This window comes from Myotis yumanensis, unplaced genomic scaffold, assembly GCF_028538775.1.
Source record: "Myotis yumanensis isolate MYYU_CA2020_CCGP unplaced genomic scaffold, mMyoYum1.0.hap1 SCAF_9, whole genome shotgun sequence".
Lineage (NCBI taxonomy): Eukaryota > Metazoa > Chordata > Mammalia > Chiroptera > Vespertilionidae > Myotis > Myotis yumanensis.
The window spans coordinates 83,210,504-83,228,026 of NW_027223760.1; the positions used below are offsets into that span (position 1 = coordinate 83,210,504).

The 17,523-nt window shown below is 46.7% G+C and overlaps 1 pseudogene; it reads left to right on the forward strand.

The window, feature by feature from the left end:
• Positions 1-15,457: 15,457 nt before the first annotated feature.
• LOC139016030 (small ribosomal subunit protein uS8-like) lies at positions 15,458-15,893 on the forward strand (annotated as a pseudogene).
• The last annotated feature ends 1,630 nt before the right edge of the window (positions 15,894-17,523 follow it).

Sequence of the window (17,523 nt, forward strand, 5' to 3'; positions counted from 1 at the left end):
AGCACAGCCCAGCCCGGCCCGGCTCTGGCTCTGAGTGGCTGTGAGTCCTGTGTATCCCCCTAAGCTCTCCCCTTCGACCAGGCCAGGGCCGGCTCTTCCTCGAGCCCTGCCCGCTGTGCTACCTGCTGGGAACTGAGTTCAAGTTCCTCCCTTATCCTCTGCTCAGGGAGACACAGGTCAGTTCCCGGGCGGGGCAGACGGAGAAGCCCTGAGAGGCTGCGGGTGGATGAGGATGAGTCTATTGCAGAAGCCGGTGGCCACCTCCCCTTCAGACAGGACAGTCCTCCCAGCAAAGTCCATGCAGGTGGCTGGTCACCGCTGGTGACCAGGTACATCTTCCCACACAGCAGGGTCCACCTCTGGACCCACACCTGCTCCCTGAGCCGCTCTCCGCCCGAGACCCCTCTTTAAACAGCGATAGACGCGCGCTCCTGAGGGCCCAGCCCAGCCACGTCCCAGCCCCTCGGCTCAGCAGCGGCTCCGCTCCCGCCCCGCTCCCTGGCGGGTAACATGGTCGCTGTATCGGAGCCTCTCTGAGCTCAGCCTCACATCGCAGCAGCCCGCTCTCAGCTCCGGCTGAGCTCCCCGCTCCCGCACTGCCGGCGCTGCCTTCTCTGTGCCGCCGCCTCTGCTGCTTGGCGCTCTAGCCGCTCTGCCCAGCTGCTCTCCCCGGCAGACGTCTTCACACACACACCTCTGGTCAGTACCTCCTTTTACAAAGGCTTCGTGCCAATAGCTACACCCGTCACAGTGGCCACTGGAGGGCACAGTGCGCGTGTGTCCTTGCACCCGCCTGGCATCTTGGCCTGAGCACGGGTCCCAGGCTCAGAGTCCTGGGGCATCCCGCCGAGGCTCGTGCTCCGAGCGGCCTTGGCCATTCTGGTGTATTGACAACAAGGCCTCTGTGCTCCCAGTGGCCTCTACTCTCGGGGGCCCTGGCGTGGTTCCCACACGCGACCCTTACACCGGAGTGGCCTGCTCGGGGCGCCCTGGCCTGCTTGCAGTGCCCTGGGCCAGAGAGCCCCAGGCCAGCAGGGCGTGCAGAGCTCCTGCGAGCCGACAGATGCCTGTGGTGGCCTGGCTTCCTCTGCCCGCACTGAGTGCAATCGGGGCGGTGCTGTGGGAACAGTATGAACGGGAAGGAGGCCACTGCAGTTAGGAGGCTTGGTTCCGAAAGGCTTAGGAGCCGAGTACTTAGGGCTCTGAGAGACCGAATCTCCTTCCAGGCCACAGGCCTGTTCAGCCGTGGAACTGCCGAAACACTGGGTAAACCGTTACCACGGAGTCCACTGTCCGTCTCTAACTGGCGAAGAACAACGCCGTTACCAGACACGGTGCATGGGAGACAGCCCGCTGCTGCTCTAGTTTCATTTCGCTTTGCTCTTCACTGAGAGGGTCACAACTTAAAACATCCAGAAGGAACACGGGTCTGAGTCTCACAACAGGGCCGACAGTCTGTAGAATCGGTCCTGAGACTCAGCGCGTGGTGCCCTGAAGCTGAGGTTCCTGTGAGGCGTTTAGCTTCGACGTTAGCCTGGCTTTTGTCGAATCGCCTGCACCTGCCAGCCACCCCCCCCACCCCACCCCCCCACACACCCACCGCCTCAGCAGCCAGGCGCCGGGACAGCCAAGTTCCGGTTGGGAAAGCGTAAGGAAAAGCTGTACAGCATCGGAGAACACGGCCGTGAACTGATTTCCTTACTGGTCTCCTCCTTCATAAGTAAAGGTCAGGCAGGTGATGACAGGAACTTGAGGGGGAATTCCACTTTCTACAAATACGGCCAGTCACCCAGTGTAGCAGAGGGAAAGGAAACATCGGGGCGATCCAGGCAGAAAAGCGAACTGGAGGCCGTGCTACAAAACCTAGGACAAGTACTTGTCAGTTACAAAAGAATCCATAACTGTCAGTAATAACAATATAATAGAAGTTGCCAAGTTTTTTAATGGTTTTTTAGTTCCAGCTGCTACTCCTTAACCCTTCAACCAAAGCCTCATTGAACCCACATGCCTATGAGAAGCCCTGGGTGCGGAGTGTAAGGAACGAGACCAAGTCGCCCAGCGGCAAATGCAGAGCGACAGTCAGTCTCACATCCGACTCCGGGTTCATGTTCTTTCTCGGAGGAAACACTGCATCTCATAAAATTGTGTGTGAATGCGTGTGTGTGCACAGGTATGAAGATCTACATGCATGTGCATATACACATGCCCATGCATTTCTATTAGTGTGTTCATATATGACTATAAGTCCGTGGTTCTCAACCTTGGCTGCACATTAGAATCACCTGGGAATCTTTTTAAAATCCTGATTTCTGGGCCTCATCCTCCGGAAATTCTGTTTCTTTGTTACTCATGTTGTGGCCTCACCCCATAACAAAGAAACAGAATTTCCGGAGGATGAGGCCCAGAAATCAGCATTTTAAAAAGATTCCCAGGTGAGTCTAATGTGCAGCCAAGGTTGAGAACCACTGCTATAAGTCAAACTCCAGATCTTGAGATGTACAGAAATGCTATAGAATAATCGCTAGGAGGGCAGGATATAAAGCCCAGCTCCGCACTTCTGCCTCCTACTAGCCGTGCCACCTCAGGAAAGTCGTCTAACCTCCCTACCACTCAGTTTTCTCATCTGTAAAATGAAGACACTGTTGGTGCCAATTTCACAGGATTTTCTGATTAAATGGGTTTTGTATCTAAAGTGCTTGGAACGCTCCCAGCACGTTGTATTCACTAGGCAGTTGTTGGCTGTCATTTTCATGGCTATTACTGATGTGTGTTATTGAAAACTTTTTGTTTCCTTTCTTCTTACCTTTTTACTGTTTAGCTTTTTATATTTAGTTTCCTGTTTTATTTTCTACTACTGGCCCAATGCATGAAATTCATGCATGGGGGGGGAGGGAGACCACTCACCTGCCTGCCAGCCTGATTGCCCCCAACTGCCCCCCCTTCTGGCCTGATCACCCCTAATTGCCCCCCCCCCACCGGCCTGCTCGCCCCCAACTGTCCCACCCTGCCAGCCTGATTGCCCCCAACTGCCCGCCCCCTGCCAGCCTGATCACCCCTAACCGCCTCTGCCTTGGCCCTGCCTCCATGACTTTGTCCGGAAGGACATCCAGAAGGTCTCCTGGTCTAATTAGCATATTACCCTTTTATTAGTATAGATAAGGAAACCCCAACAGACTTTGTAAACCAAATTTATCGGTAGCAATGGCAGATTCAACTACTTCCCAGAACAGAAACCTCAGCTGTATTGTCCAGAGTAAGACCTCTTTGCAATTGGCAGACACCCTGGTAGGGTAACACCATTGACAGGTGGCTACCAGGTTAACCCATTGTGAGAACTGTTTTTGTACTCACCAAAGAACGGGCGGTGGCCCCAAGAAAGAGGAGGGTCTGTCCCAGCAATGTCCACAGGGGCTCAGCATATCTCCGGAGGCACATGGCCAAATCCATAACTGACCCGCAGCAGCCACAAGCCATTGAATGGAGTTTGAACAATATGAATCCTCATACGTGTGATTCCAGAGTCCAGTCAGTCATCTTTTATCTCCCGCTGATAAAACCTTGCCAAACCTATTTTCTACTCAATTAAGTATTTACTGTTTCCAGTTTCCCAATGACCCACTGCATCGCCATCCCCTCCTCACAGTGTTTCCCTTTGTGCCTTCAAACATGGGGATCGCTGGCAATCTGAGGGAATTTGCTGAAAACTCAAAATAAATGGATTTCAGCTCCACAGCATTGTCATCAATCTCAGCCAGTAGAAAACCACACTCGAAGCCAAAGGGAGTTTCATGGTTTTCAGAATAAAATCCATTTTCACAGGGAGCACCCAGACCCAGGTGCTTAGAATAATGCCATAAATTGGCTGAGCAAAGCACAGTGAAAAAAGGGCAATTCACTCAGCTACGTTGTCCAGTCTCTCGTGAAACTCAGCCACCATTTGATGTCCTCCAAATGCAATAAGCATACAGCGCGTAGAACAGGAGGCTAGACATGTATTCTTATCGACAGCCAACACACACACAATGTACATACATTAACGTGTGTACCCACACACATGCACGCACATACATGTGCCTGCACACATGTGTGCATGCACACACCACTAGGGAGGAGGCAGTAGAACTAGACCCTTCCTTGCTTTTCCACAATGCTGCTTATACAGTGCCCTCTGTTTCACAGTAGGCTGTCTTTTCTTGCTTAAAGAAGCTCAAATTAGTTTCTGTTACATTCAATCAAAAGCAACTTAAAATAATGCCGTTGACATTTTTAACATATTACAAGTATCTCTTTTAGTTTCTCCATGTTGGGGGTTTCAGGAGGGATCTTTCTCTGCATATTTGACCTATCATAATTTAACAGCAGGTCCCCTTTATTGAAAAGAAATTAATAAGATACATGAACACACACAAACACATACACATGCACACACACACACACACACACACCACTCCTCAGTAGCATTCCAATTATTTGTAAGGAAATATCTCACAATATCTCTTCTGCAGATTTTCAGGGGAAAAGAAGTTGGTCCAAACAGAAATAAATTTAAAAAATAAGTAGGTTGAAAAAATGATCAGGTCCTGGATTTTGTGTGTCTTGTTAATTTTTATGTGTAATTGGTCATTTTATTGTGTAACATAATAGTTATGCAAATTTAAATTTTCTTTGGGTTATTTTTTTATATTTAACCACCTTATAACAAACACAGTTTTATTTCTTCCTCCCCAATTTCTATGCTTTTTGTTTCCTTTTCTTGTCTTATTGCATTGGCTAGAGTTTCCAGGATGATGTTGAATAGGACTGGTGAGAAGGGACATCCCTAACTTGTTCTTGATCTTAGGGGGAAAGCATGTAGTTCCTCACCATTAGGTCAGATGTTTGCTGAACATTTTTGTAGATGTTCTTTATTAAGTTCAGGAAGTTTCTTTTTATTCCTAGTTTGCAGAGAACTTTTTATTCATAAATGGTAGTTTGATTCTGTCCATTTTTTCCTTCAGCAGTTAATATGATCACAGGATTTTTTTTATTTTTGATCTACTGATGTAATAAATTACAATAATTGATTTTCTAGTGTTAAGCCAGCTTTGCATACCTGAAATAAGCCCCACAAGACCACGGTGTATATTTCTCAATGTACATTTTTTATTCAATTTGCTATTATTTCAATGGGGATTTTTATATCTATATTTATGAGAGATATTGGTCTGTAGTTTTCCTTTCCTGTAATGTCTTTGTCTAGTTTTGATAGTAACATAATGCTGGCCTCAGAATGAGTTAGGAACTGTTCCTCTGCTTCTACTTTCTTTATAGAACGTGTAGCATTTCTCCCTTAAAAGATTGGTAGGCTTCACCAATGAAAATATTTGAGCCTTGTGCTTCCTGTTTGGAAAGATAAATACTTTTTTATTTAATTTATTTAATAAATATAAGCCTATTCAGATGTTAATTTGTTTTTTCTCTTAGTTACCATGGATAGAGTTTTATCAGATACATTGATCTTTTCAAAGAACCAGCTTTGGTTACATTGATTTTCTCTACTGTGTTCCTATTTTCAATTTCATTGATTTCTGCTCTAATTTTTTTCTTGTTTACTTCAGATTTAATTTGCTTTCCCTTTTTTAGTTTCCTAAGCTGGAAGCTTAGATTACTGATTTTAGATTTTCTTTATAACATGTTCAACCCTGTAAATTTCCCTCGAAGTACCACTTTCACTGCATATATACACCTCACAGATTTTGATAAGTTGCATTTCTGTTTCCATTTAGTTCAGAATATTTTTAACTTCCCTTGAAACTTCCTCTTTGATCCAGGTGTTATTTAGAAGGGGGCTTTTTTAATCTCCCCAAATGTGGGGGTTTCCCCCCATGTGTTGTGATTAATTTCCAGGTTAATACTGTTGAGGCCTGAAAGTACACTTCACATCATCTCTATTTTGGCAAAATCCCAATAGGTTAGGTTGTGGTAAAATAGTTTCCCATGAGAGCAGAGCACAGAAGTCTGGGTGGATTCTAGAATGATTGCTTTTCCCCTCCCCCTGCCTGAAACTTGGTCATTTTCTCCTGGTCGTCGCTGTGACAACCTGTTTGAAGCTGGTAAACCCAAGAAAGTGGAGAGCCAGCCCCTAAGCCTGGGCGACTCTGGGGTCTTTAGTGCTCAACCTAATCCACACTGATCCTCCAGCAATTCATGGGTTGCAATCTACGGTGTCCCTGCAGCTCCCGGCTCTGGCTGGGGTGCTGCACCGGGACATCCTCCCGTTCTCAAGGCAGCAGTTTTCTGTGAGACCTCAACACTACAGTGGATCTAAAATGAGAAATTAATTTTCACTTTGCTCAGCTTCTGTCTTGTTGTGAAGATGGGAGTGATGGCCCGGCTGGTGTGGCTCAGTGGTTGAGCATCAGTCTATGAGCTGGGAGGTCACAGTTGGATTCCCAGTCAGGGCACATGCCCAGGTTGCAGGCTCAATCCTCAGTGTGAGGTGTGCAGGAGGCAGCTGGTCAGTGATCTCTCTCATCATTGATCTCTCTCTCTCTCTCTCTCTCTCTCTCCCTCTCTCCCTCCCTCCCTCCCTCCCTCCCTTCCTCTCTGAAATCAATAAAAATATATTTTAAAAAAAGATGGGAGTGTCCAAGCGCCTTCCATGTAGGACCAAAGCCCAGAAGTTCCATGATTTCGATTAGACGCTAGACTAGAGCCATGGCTCTAGCACCCAGAGGTACCTTCCTGAGTTAGTCCAGATCTCTTCTGATCGTCTTTCCGTTGTATTGACGCTAACATGAGGTGAGGCCGTTGCCCCAGCCTTAGACCAGTTCTGCTGATTTCTAAGCCGGGTCTCCTTCTCGTTCCGTGCACTCTGCTCTGATGACAACACGGAGTTAACTCTTAGAGGCCGACCATTGCGCTGAGAAGTGGGGTCCGAGGACAGTGCCAGCGGAGTAAGCGGCTTATTCCCAGTCCCCGGCTCACACCAGCAGGCGCTGCCACTGGCAGGCAGGAGTCCTGTCGGCCCGGCAGAGCGTCTGGCATAGGCTGATGAGAACGAGGCTCGCACCCTGTCGGAATAGCGTAAGGAGTTCCCCCCAAGAGCTGTCTTCACAGAGTTAGAACGGGCCACGGGTCAGTAGGCCGATAAGGCGGTCGGTCATTTTCTCCTCCTACATCCCAGCTCGGCGGTGATCGCAGAGGCCAGTTCCCAGAGGGGAGAACAGCTCTCTCCCAGGGACGCTCCGTGCCCTGCACTCAGGACCACAGAGGCAGGGAACAGCTGCTCGTAACCTAAATAAATGAAGACACAAATGGCAAAATGTGTGTAGCCGCCCCGAACGGTATGGAGACTAGCCCGACAGCAGAGCCTTCGAGTCCAGAGACTGCGGCGGGAGGCCAGCGCCCGTGTCTGCAGCAACTGCAGGTCGAAGGCAACATGAGAAAGGGGGCAGGGACCTAACCAGCCGTCAGTGTTCACGCCCACTGTGTACCCCAGCGACCCCTGAGCGATGTTACTGGAAGGGGAAAGGCATTGCTAGTGTCCTCAGTGTGGGGAGTTGAGGGAGAATCAATTGCATTAACCCTGAAGCTGGCACAGGCCTGGGATCCTTGCTCACGCTGCAGCCAGGGGCCTTATGCTGGGGTCTGTGCGTAACGTTGAGTGCCCGGAAGTGTGGGGTCAGCATTTTGCATGTTTATGTGTTTATACCAGAGCCGTGGCTCTCGTCAGCTGCTGGGATGAGTATGAGGGTAAAAGAACAGGATGGCCCTAGCCTGTTTGTCTCAGTGGATAGACCGTCAGCCTGCAAACTGAAGGGTCCTGGGTTCGATTCCCGGTCAGGGCACATGCCCAGGTTGTGGGCTTGATCCCCAGTAGGGGGTGTGCTGGAGGCAGCTGATCCATGATTCTCTCTCCCTCTCCCTTCCTCTCTGAAATCAATATCAACATATTTGTTAAAAGAACAGGATGGCAGGCGAAGCAGGGACGTGCCCCCAAAACATGTCCTGCACCTGCAGAAGGGCCCCTCCTGCCAGTGAGTAGATCTCAGATCCCAGAGTGTTTACTCTGAGAAAAGGGAGACGGACAGACTGACTGGCCAGGCTGAGCAGCAGGGGCCTGATCCCTGCCTGCCCGCAGCCTGACCTCGGGGAGGAGGGACACAGACCCGTCATGAGCAGGGGCCGGCTTTTAGGTGGCAGTCGGTCTGAGATCCATTATGTGTTTCCATTTATACAACAGATGATTAAACCCTCCATTTTTATTTTGACACAAAGTATCTATTTAACATATTAAATTGTCATCAGCTGATGAGTAATCATTGTCTTTAACCAGCTGCATCGCAGAAAAAAAATAGAAAAAATCAGAAACTATAGTATTTTCGTTCTTACGGTAGCTGGTTGGGGGACTCCTCCGCAGAGCCCAACTCTGCGGCATTTTCAGTGACATTTCACGGAGGCTGGTTCCTCCCACACGGCTCCTCACACTCCCTCTTCCCTCACCTTTACGGGCGAGGGCACGCAAAAAGGCCAACATCTCTTGACTTGCTTCACTTAGGAAAGGGTAAGACTGCAAATCGAAGCAGCTGTAAGAGTCAGCATGCAGCCCCAGGCGCCAGGAGAGGGGCGGGCGGAGTCAGGAGGGTGGGGGTGATCCCAGCGGGAGGCGCAGCAGCATCCTCACCCAGGGCGGCCCAACGCTGGCTCACTAATTGGACATTTACCTCCCAGAACCCTGACGGGGTCGCTCACCTGCAGGTCTCAGACCCTTGAACCCTTCCACGGATCCCGTGGCGTAAAGCCTGCGAGATTCTGTTAATTAGTGTTAATTGATTCCACAAGATGTGCTCTTACTGCCACCACTTACAGGAGGCCCTTCCTTCTCACAGGTGAGGAGCGTTCTGTGCACTTGGTAGCAAAAAGAATAAATAAATAAAGCCTGAATGAATTCAGGAGAAGGGCGCATGACTTACCAGAAAGCCCAGTGCCCATGGGCTTTTGTCTGTCGCTCGGCCTGAATTTCAGTCTGTTTGGGGGACAGTTTCTGCACGCAGCCAAGAAAACGTTGCCAGGCGAAGCCAGGGCCTGTTCCTGAAAGGGGAGAGGGAACATTGGAAATGAATAGAGTTCGAATAAATGCTACAGAGAAAATTAATGTGGAGACCACTTCCTGTAGCTACACATTTAAAGAAGCTGAAAGCTCATTAGGGATCTGAACACTTATCCAAAGAATTAAAATCCAGACCAATTTCTTTCTCTGGAATCTATATGCCGCCGGTGGCATCTCTGGCGTGGGAGACGATCACGACTCATGAGGACTCTGCCTTAGTGGTTTGGGGCAGTTTCTGGGCAGTGTTGTAAGGCGGCTTTGTGACCACATGTGTTTCATGAGGGGCAATTATGCAAACGGTGGCAGGGTGTACTGTCTTAAAAGTAGTCTAAGAAGCACACATGGGCGTCTCGTCTGGAAGGCAATGGACAGCAGATATCAAATTATATGTGTAATACACCTATGTAACACACACATAATACAAACATATACTGCACAATACACACAATACATAAAACACACAGTCCCACACACATGTGCAATACACCTATATAACACACACATAATACATATGTAGTGCACAATACATACAGTCCCACACATATGTGTAATACACCTATATAACACACACATAATACATACATATATACTCCACAATGCACACAATAATATGCATAGTCCCACACACGTGTTATACACCTATATAACACACACATAATACATACATATGTACTGTATAATACACACAATACAATACACACAGTCCCACACACATGTGCTAGTGTCTGTAGGTTCAGACCTAGTGAAGTCGCTTACAGGAATGCTTCCTAGAGAGGTGATTAGAGAAGCGTGCATAGGAGAAAGAGAGAAAAGTTTCCCGGAGCTCGGCTGTAATTGTAACTGGGACCTGCTCTCCACCAGCGTAAGTAAATGATGGAAGTAAATTACGGCACATCCCCCAAAAGAAAAACCTTCATCCATCAGTGATGGTGACGCAGACTTATTTATCCGCATGGACGCATCCAGAAGATTTAGTTGAGAGGGGAAACATGATTAAAAATCATCGCCTATAATAATATAGTGCTCTAGATGTTGAGGGAGAAAATATCTCAGAAGAACTTTATTAAAATGTCAATATCTGGATGGAAATTGTTTTGACTTCTAATATTTAATGTTTTAACTTTTTATTTATAATCCTAAGCAAAAACAATAAATCTGATTTTATTTTAGAGAGGAAAACCCCACATACAAGAGTAGGCAGAGCTCAAAATAGCCAAACACTGGAAAATAAGGGGCAACAGGGGGTTTGCAAAGCTGCCCGGGCTAGGGACCTGCGGTCCAAGGCCCCCAGACCTGGCGGGCGGTCACCATGTGACCTTCCATCCCTCGTGCTGAAAAGTCAGCTGGTTCATAACCTCGGAGCTGTTGGAGTTGCGGGCAAGGCCTGCAGCTCAGCAGCGCTCTGCATGTCGCCTGTGCCAGCGATGTCCCCAGGCCCTGTGGACGCTGCCCTGCTCCCATGCAGACAGCCTCACCACTGAAACAAAGCCCTGGGTGTTGGTAAAGACCCTCCAGGTGAGATGCAGAGCAGGCACAGGTCGCATTCCTGCGCTTTCAGAAAACACTGAAATAAGAGGAAAATTCTAAGGCTGCTGGAAGCGAAGGACATGAGACAGGAAAGAGTCCTATATAATGAAAGGGTAATATACAAATTGATCCTAACAGCAGAATGACTAGGAATGACTGGTCACTACGACACACACTGACCACCAGGGGGCAGACGCTCAATGCAGGAGCTGCCCCTGGTGGTCAATGCGCTCCCACAGGGGGAGCTCTGCTCAGCCACAAGCCAGGCTGATGGCTGCCAGCACAGCGGTGGTGGCAGGAGCCTCTCCCGCCTCCTCAGCAGCACTAAGGATGTCCGACTGCAGCTTAGGCCTGCTCCCCGTTGGCAAGTGGACATCCCCCCGATGGCTCCTGGGCTGCCCCTGGGGAGTGAGCCTAAGCCAGCAGGTGGACATCCCCTGAGGGGGTCCCAGACTGTGAGAGGGCAAAGGCTGGGCTGAGGGACACACACCCCTCTCATCCCCCCCCCCCCCCCAGCTGAGTGCACAAATTTTTGTGCACCAGGTCTCTAGTAAGAAGGATAAGGCATTTCCCAGGCATAGGATGCAGGTGGTGGGAGGGACGGAAGGAGAGAACAGCTTTCCAGAGGGAAATGAGACTCTGCAGAACCCAATAAAACGGCCGCTGGGATGATACCGGACCCACAAGTGAGCGTCTCGGAAGTGAAGGGCGGGATGTAACCCGACCGAAAGTGCGTGGCCGGAAGTGAACGGGCCGGAAACACAGCTGCACTCGGAACAAACTAGCAAGCACATGAGCAACCTATGAGCAGGTGTCCCTGAAACATTACAAGGAAAACCTCCTAAAAATAAGTAAAAGAAAGATGGGCCTCTCAGAGGAAAGGTGAGCAGAGGAAATACGTGCACACGGGCATTCCAGTGGCCGATACATAGACCTAAAAGTTTCAGCATCTACTAGCAATGATTACACTTTTTTTTACATCCGTGGAAATGCTTCCAACCATTACATTGAAAGTTATCCTCAGTGTCGTGGGGCACAGTGAGATGGGCACTCCCACGGCCTCTCCCTGAACGTGTACTTAGTGCGAACTGCCTGGCGGGCGATCAGGCCGTGGAGGAGACAGCCTCGGAAACACAGCACACATTTTTGGTGGAGTTTTATTTCCAGCGATTTGTCCCAAGGAATCATCACAGATGTTTAAGAAGATGCATGTGCAATGCTGTTCACTGCAGCAAAATTTATAATCGTGAAGAATTGGAAACGATCTAAATGGCTGCCAATAAGAAATTGGTTTTTAAAATATGGAACACATAAACTAGGATGGAATTCAAGAGAATGATTAGCAGCCATGTGCGAGACTACCCAATGAAATAGGGACAAATGGGCTCCGCATAATTTACAGTGCGGCCTAAATTTGGTTAAAATGTGTGCAAATGTAAGGCGACTATTTATATGTATAAAGTGTATGCAAGGGGTAGGGCTGCCATCGAATATAACGGCGTGTTGCTCGGTTCACAACTCTGCAAGTGGAGAGCCAAGTGGAAGGCCTCCCCTGCCAAATGTTAAGATGTATTACAAAGCCTCGGAAACACAGATATTTATTGGCCCATAAGAACAGTCTGTAGGCCAATGGATCCAGGGGGAGATGCCAGATGTAGGATGCTTTGTATACAAAAATTTATTATCTTATAAAAAGCCACCAAAATTAAATAGAAAAAATATGGATGATTTGAGATAAGGTTCAGAAAACTGGTTGATTGAATGGAGAAAAATAAAAATGGTTTTATAAAAGTGGACTCTAGCTAGATCAGCCGTGGGCAAACTACGGCCCGCGGGCCGGATCCGGCCCATTTGAAATGAATAAAACTAAAAAAAAAAAAAAAAAAAAGACCGTACCCTTTTATGTAATGATGTTTACTTTGAATTAATATTAGTTCACACAAACACTCCATCCATGCTTTTGTTCCGGCCCTCCGGTCCAGTTTAAGAACCCATTTTGGCCCTCGAGTCAAAAAGTTTGCCCACCCCTGAGCTAGATTAAAGATTTAAATACAAAATTTAAAATTTTAAGATAATAAAAAATATTGTAGAAGAAACTTTTCCTGATATAGAGAGGAGCAAGACTTTTTTGCTGTCATTAATCCTCCCCCGAGGATATTTTTCCATTAGTTTTTAGAGAGAGTGGAAGGGAGGTGGAGAGACAGATAGAAACATTGATGTGAGAGAAACACAGTATATATTGTAAGTTATAAAATCTAACTTTTTATAACATTTTATAGAATGTGTTAGAATATCTAATATTGTAAACTAGTTTACAGAGGAATTCTAAAGATAAAATTTGTTTCTGGAATAAAGAATATAAAATTCCAGCAAGAATGGTTAAGCAAAAGCTGTCAGCACGGATGAACAATATTAGGAAAAGGCTATCTGTGCTGTGGTCGTCAACATATGAGGATATTATTGTGAAGAAAGAGTGCTTGCAGCAGGTCTGCTTGTCTCCGTTCTTTCTTCTCTTCACGGGAACCTGGAAGCGTGGCATGGTCCCTTGGCCAAACCGTGAGAACTAGTTCCTGGCATCAGTGTCAAGGACACTGCTCTCAGGCTGTCCCAGGCTGGCGGTATCATGTAAGTCATCAGAAGGGTCCACACAGAGCACCTGGCTGCCTGTCAACACTATAGCTGCTCACATTGCTTCTCTTCGATTTAATAAGAAATGTGGACCCTAAGACTCAGGTGGGCTTTCCAGGCTGGGCCGTTCCACACTGTCTTTGAGGTTTGCAACCCCAGCAGGGAGAAGCCACTAAAAAGCCTGCACCTGACCGTCTAGCCTTGGCTAACATGTATGCTCTCCTGCCATTCTGATGCTGTATCCTCTGATGCAATACATCCTATCTGTGATGCTACCTGTATGTTCAGGGGGTGTGAGTCCTCCTAGTGAATCACTAAACGAGTGGGTGATCCTGGGGCCCCTGAAATAATGAGGCACAATTTTATGGGAATAAATATGAAAACTTGGAGAAATGGTTTCTTAGACCATATAGCTTAGAAAAAACTGACTCACAAAGAAATAGAAAACCAAAACAGTCCTATAACTATTAAATAATTTGAATCTGTAACTATTTCAACAATGAAACACCAACCCAGATGATTTTACCAAAGCTTCAAGGAAAAGATAAATTTAGAGACTAGAAAAGTGGGATCATCTCAAATTATTTTATGTCTTATGAAATAAAGCATATGGATGACCTGCCAGCCAGACTTAGGTTTAATTTCCAAATCTACCCAGTGATAGGTTTGGAATCTGGAGTAATTTACCTAACCCTTAATAGTTTTCTCATCATCCAGTCAACAAATACTTATTTGGCACCACTATGTGCCAGGTACACTTCTAGGTAGTGGGGATACATGTGGGACAGTCCAGATGAAGCCTTTATCTTTATGGAATTGAAACTGGACATGAAAGGGTCTGAGCTGCCTACCCTTCAGATATGTAGAAATGAGGTTGAATTGTTGTGATGTGTTTATTAATCAGATAATTGGCAATCCGAGGGAGCAACAGGTGTAACACCTGATAAGACTGCCCTGACATTTCATTTCAAAAAAGTCCTTTTATAAAAAATATATATTTTTTATTGATTTCAGAGAGGAAGAGAGAGAGAGAGAGCTAAAAACATCAATGATGAGAGAGAATCATTGATTGGGTGCCTCCTGCATGCCATTTACTGGGGATTGAGCCCACAATGCGGGCATGTGCCCCGACCAGGAATCGAACCATGACCTCCTGGCTCATAGGTTGAGGCTCAGCCACTGAGCTATGCCCGCTGGGCTCAAAAAGTTCTTATATAGCATTAAATTTAAAAAATGTAAAGTTAGTGAGGCCCCAGGGTCTGCCTTCTATCATTGTCCTTGCAAAAATTAGCCCCGGAAAAGTTTAGCGCAGAAGGCTGCCTCCCATCAGATAGGTTTGGTCCTTTACCTGCATTTAACATGTATTTTCTTTTGAGTGAGAGTCTCATCTGGGCTCCAGGGCTGCCTTATCTCCTGGGCCTGTTCTTCCTCTTGCAATACATCCTCCAGTTTTCCAGGGTCTGTAAGAAAGTCCCTTCTGTATAGTGAGTAGCTATGAACAGCCTACTGTGTGTTCCCATATGTCTATGGTGCCTTATCAAGGTGCTCAGTAAATAGCTCTGAGATGAATCAACAAGTTAATGGATGGGTGATTGAATGAATCAACACTAATCTTGTGCCATATTCAGCAATACAGACTTTTGTGGACTAATGATTTGGGAATGATCCCTACCGTACCTTCTCAGCCCATTGACAGGTTAAAGAAGCAAAGCATGCCTGGCCAGCATGGCTCAGTGGTTAAGCATCAACCTATGAACCTGGAGGTCATGGTTCGATTCCCAGTCAGGGCACATGCCCGTGTTTCAAGCTCGATCCCCAATGTGGGGCTTTCAGGAGGCAGCGGATCAATGATTCTTTCTCATCATTGACATTTTTTTCTCTCTCCCTTCCTCTCTGAAATCAATAAAAATAATTTTTTAAAAAGAAGCAAAGCAGGTGATCTCGGGTCAGTATGACTCAACTAGTAAGCTACTGGGGACCAATTAGGATGCTGCAGGGTCTTAAATATAGTGAGGGCAGGACCAGGGGAAGTTTGGGTATTAAATCCACAGGAAGTGCATGCTATCCTCCACACTGTTGTTAGAACACGCAGGTAAATCCTTCCTTCCTAAAAAAGCACCCTGTGTCCCTCGAGCCCATCATAGAAGTCCCACACCACCTGCAGGATGGGGTTAAGGCCGCTGTGATCTGTTCCAGCCCAGGTAGGCTGGCATGACTGTACTAAACACTGAAGATCCCGTGTCCTGCTCTTTGGTGCCCATGAATGTCCTGGCCGATGCTCTGAAGAGTATCTATCAACAGTGCCGAAAAGAGAGGCAAACACCAGGTTCTTATTAGGCCGTGCTCCACAGTCATCGTCCGGTTTCTAACTGTGATGAGGAAGCATAGTGACATTGGTGACGTTGAAATAACTGATGACCACAGAGCCGAGGAAATTCTTGTGAACTTCACAGGCCGTTTGAACAAGCGTGGAGTAATCAGCCCCAGATTCGATGTGCAACTCAAAGGTCTAGAAAATTGGCAGGACAACCTGCTTCCAACCCATCAGTTTGGTTTCATCGTCCTGACAATCTCAACGGGCATCATGGACCATGAAGAAGCAAAATGAAAACATGCAGGAGAGAAAATCCTGGGATTCTTTCTCTAGGGATATATTACATACTTACAAACAAAATGCCTCACCCAGCCAGCGTGGCTCAGTGGTTGAGTGTCATCCTATGAACCAGGAGGTCAGGGTTTGATTCCCGGTCAGGGCACAGGCCCGGGTTGCGGATTTGATCCCCAGTAGGGGGCGTGCAGGAGGCAGCCAATCAATGATTCTCTCTCATCATTGATGTTTTTACCTCTCTCTCTCTCTCTCTCTCTCCCTTCCTCTCTGAAATCAATAAAAATATTTTTAAATGCCTCAATGGAAAACGAGAGAGAGAGAGAGAGAGAGAGAGAGAGAAAGAAAGAAAGAAAGAAAGAAGAGCTGATTCCTACAGCCAGTCGGCCTGGTGGTCAAATCCCTCTAGTGTTAACTACAAAAATTAAGGCTTGGCTAGAACAAGACTGCGCACAAAGACCACAAGGGGGTGCACCAAGAAAGCATAAAAGATGCGGAGACAAAAAAACATGACAGAAATGGAGGATATGGAGCTAAGAATCGCAATTTTGAGGGCTTGCTATAAATTTGTGCAGAGCCTCACGAAAACTAATGAGACCCTCGATGCTACGATAAAGAAATTAGAAAGTAAGCATACACGGACTGAAATAAAGAATATTATACCAAATAGCAGACCAGAGGAGCACAAGAATCAAACCAAAGATTCGACAAAAAACACCCAACTGGAAAAGCAAAATGAAAAAAGAATCCGAAAGTGTGAAGATAGTGTAAGGAGCCTCTGGGACAGCTTCAAGCGCACTAATATCAGAATAATAGGGGTGCCAGAAGATGAGAGGCAGCATGATATTGAAAACCTATTTGAAGAAATAATGGCAGAAAACTTCCCCCACCTGGTGAAAGAAATGGACTTACAGGTCCAAGAAGCGAAGAGAACCCCAAACAAAAGGAATCCAAAGAGGACCACACCAAGACACATCATCATTAAAATGCCAAGAGCAAAAGACAAAGAGAGAATCTTAAAAGCAGCAAGAGAAAGAGACTCAATTACCTACAAGGGAATACCCATACAACTGTCAGCTGATTTCTCAACAGACACTTTGCAGGCCAGAAGGGAATGGCAAGAAATATTCAAAGTGATGAATAGCAAGAACCTACAACCAAGATTACTTTATTCAGCAAAGCTATCATTCAGAATTGAAGGTCAGATAAAGAGCTTCACAGATAAGGAAAAGCTAAAGGACTTCATCACCACTAAACCAGTATTATACGAAATGCTGAAAGGTTTCCTTTAAGAAGAGGAAGAAGAAAAAGGTAAAGATACAAATTGTGAACAACAAACATGCATCTATCAACAAGTGAATCTAAGAATCAAGTGAATAAATAATCTGATGTACAGAATGAACTGGTGATTACAATGAATCAGGGACATAGAAGGGGAATGGACTGACTATTCTTGGGGGGGAAAGGGGAATGGGAGATGCGGGAAGAGAATGGACAAAAATCATACACCTATGGATGAGGACAGTGGGTGGGGAGTGACGGCGGAGGGTGGGGCGGGAACTGGGAGAAGGGGAGTTATGGGAAAAAAAAAGGAACAAATGTAATCAGAACAATAAAGATTTACTTTAAAAAAAAAAAAAAAACAAGAAATAATATTAGAAAACTTCCCTGA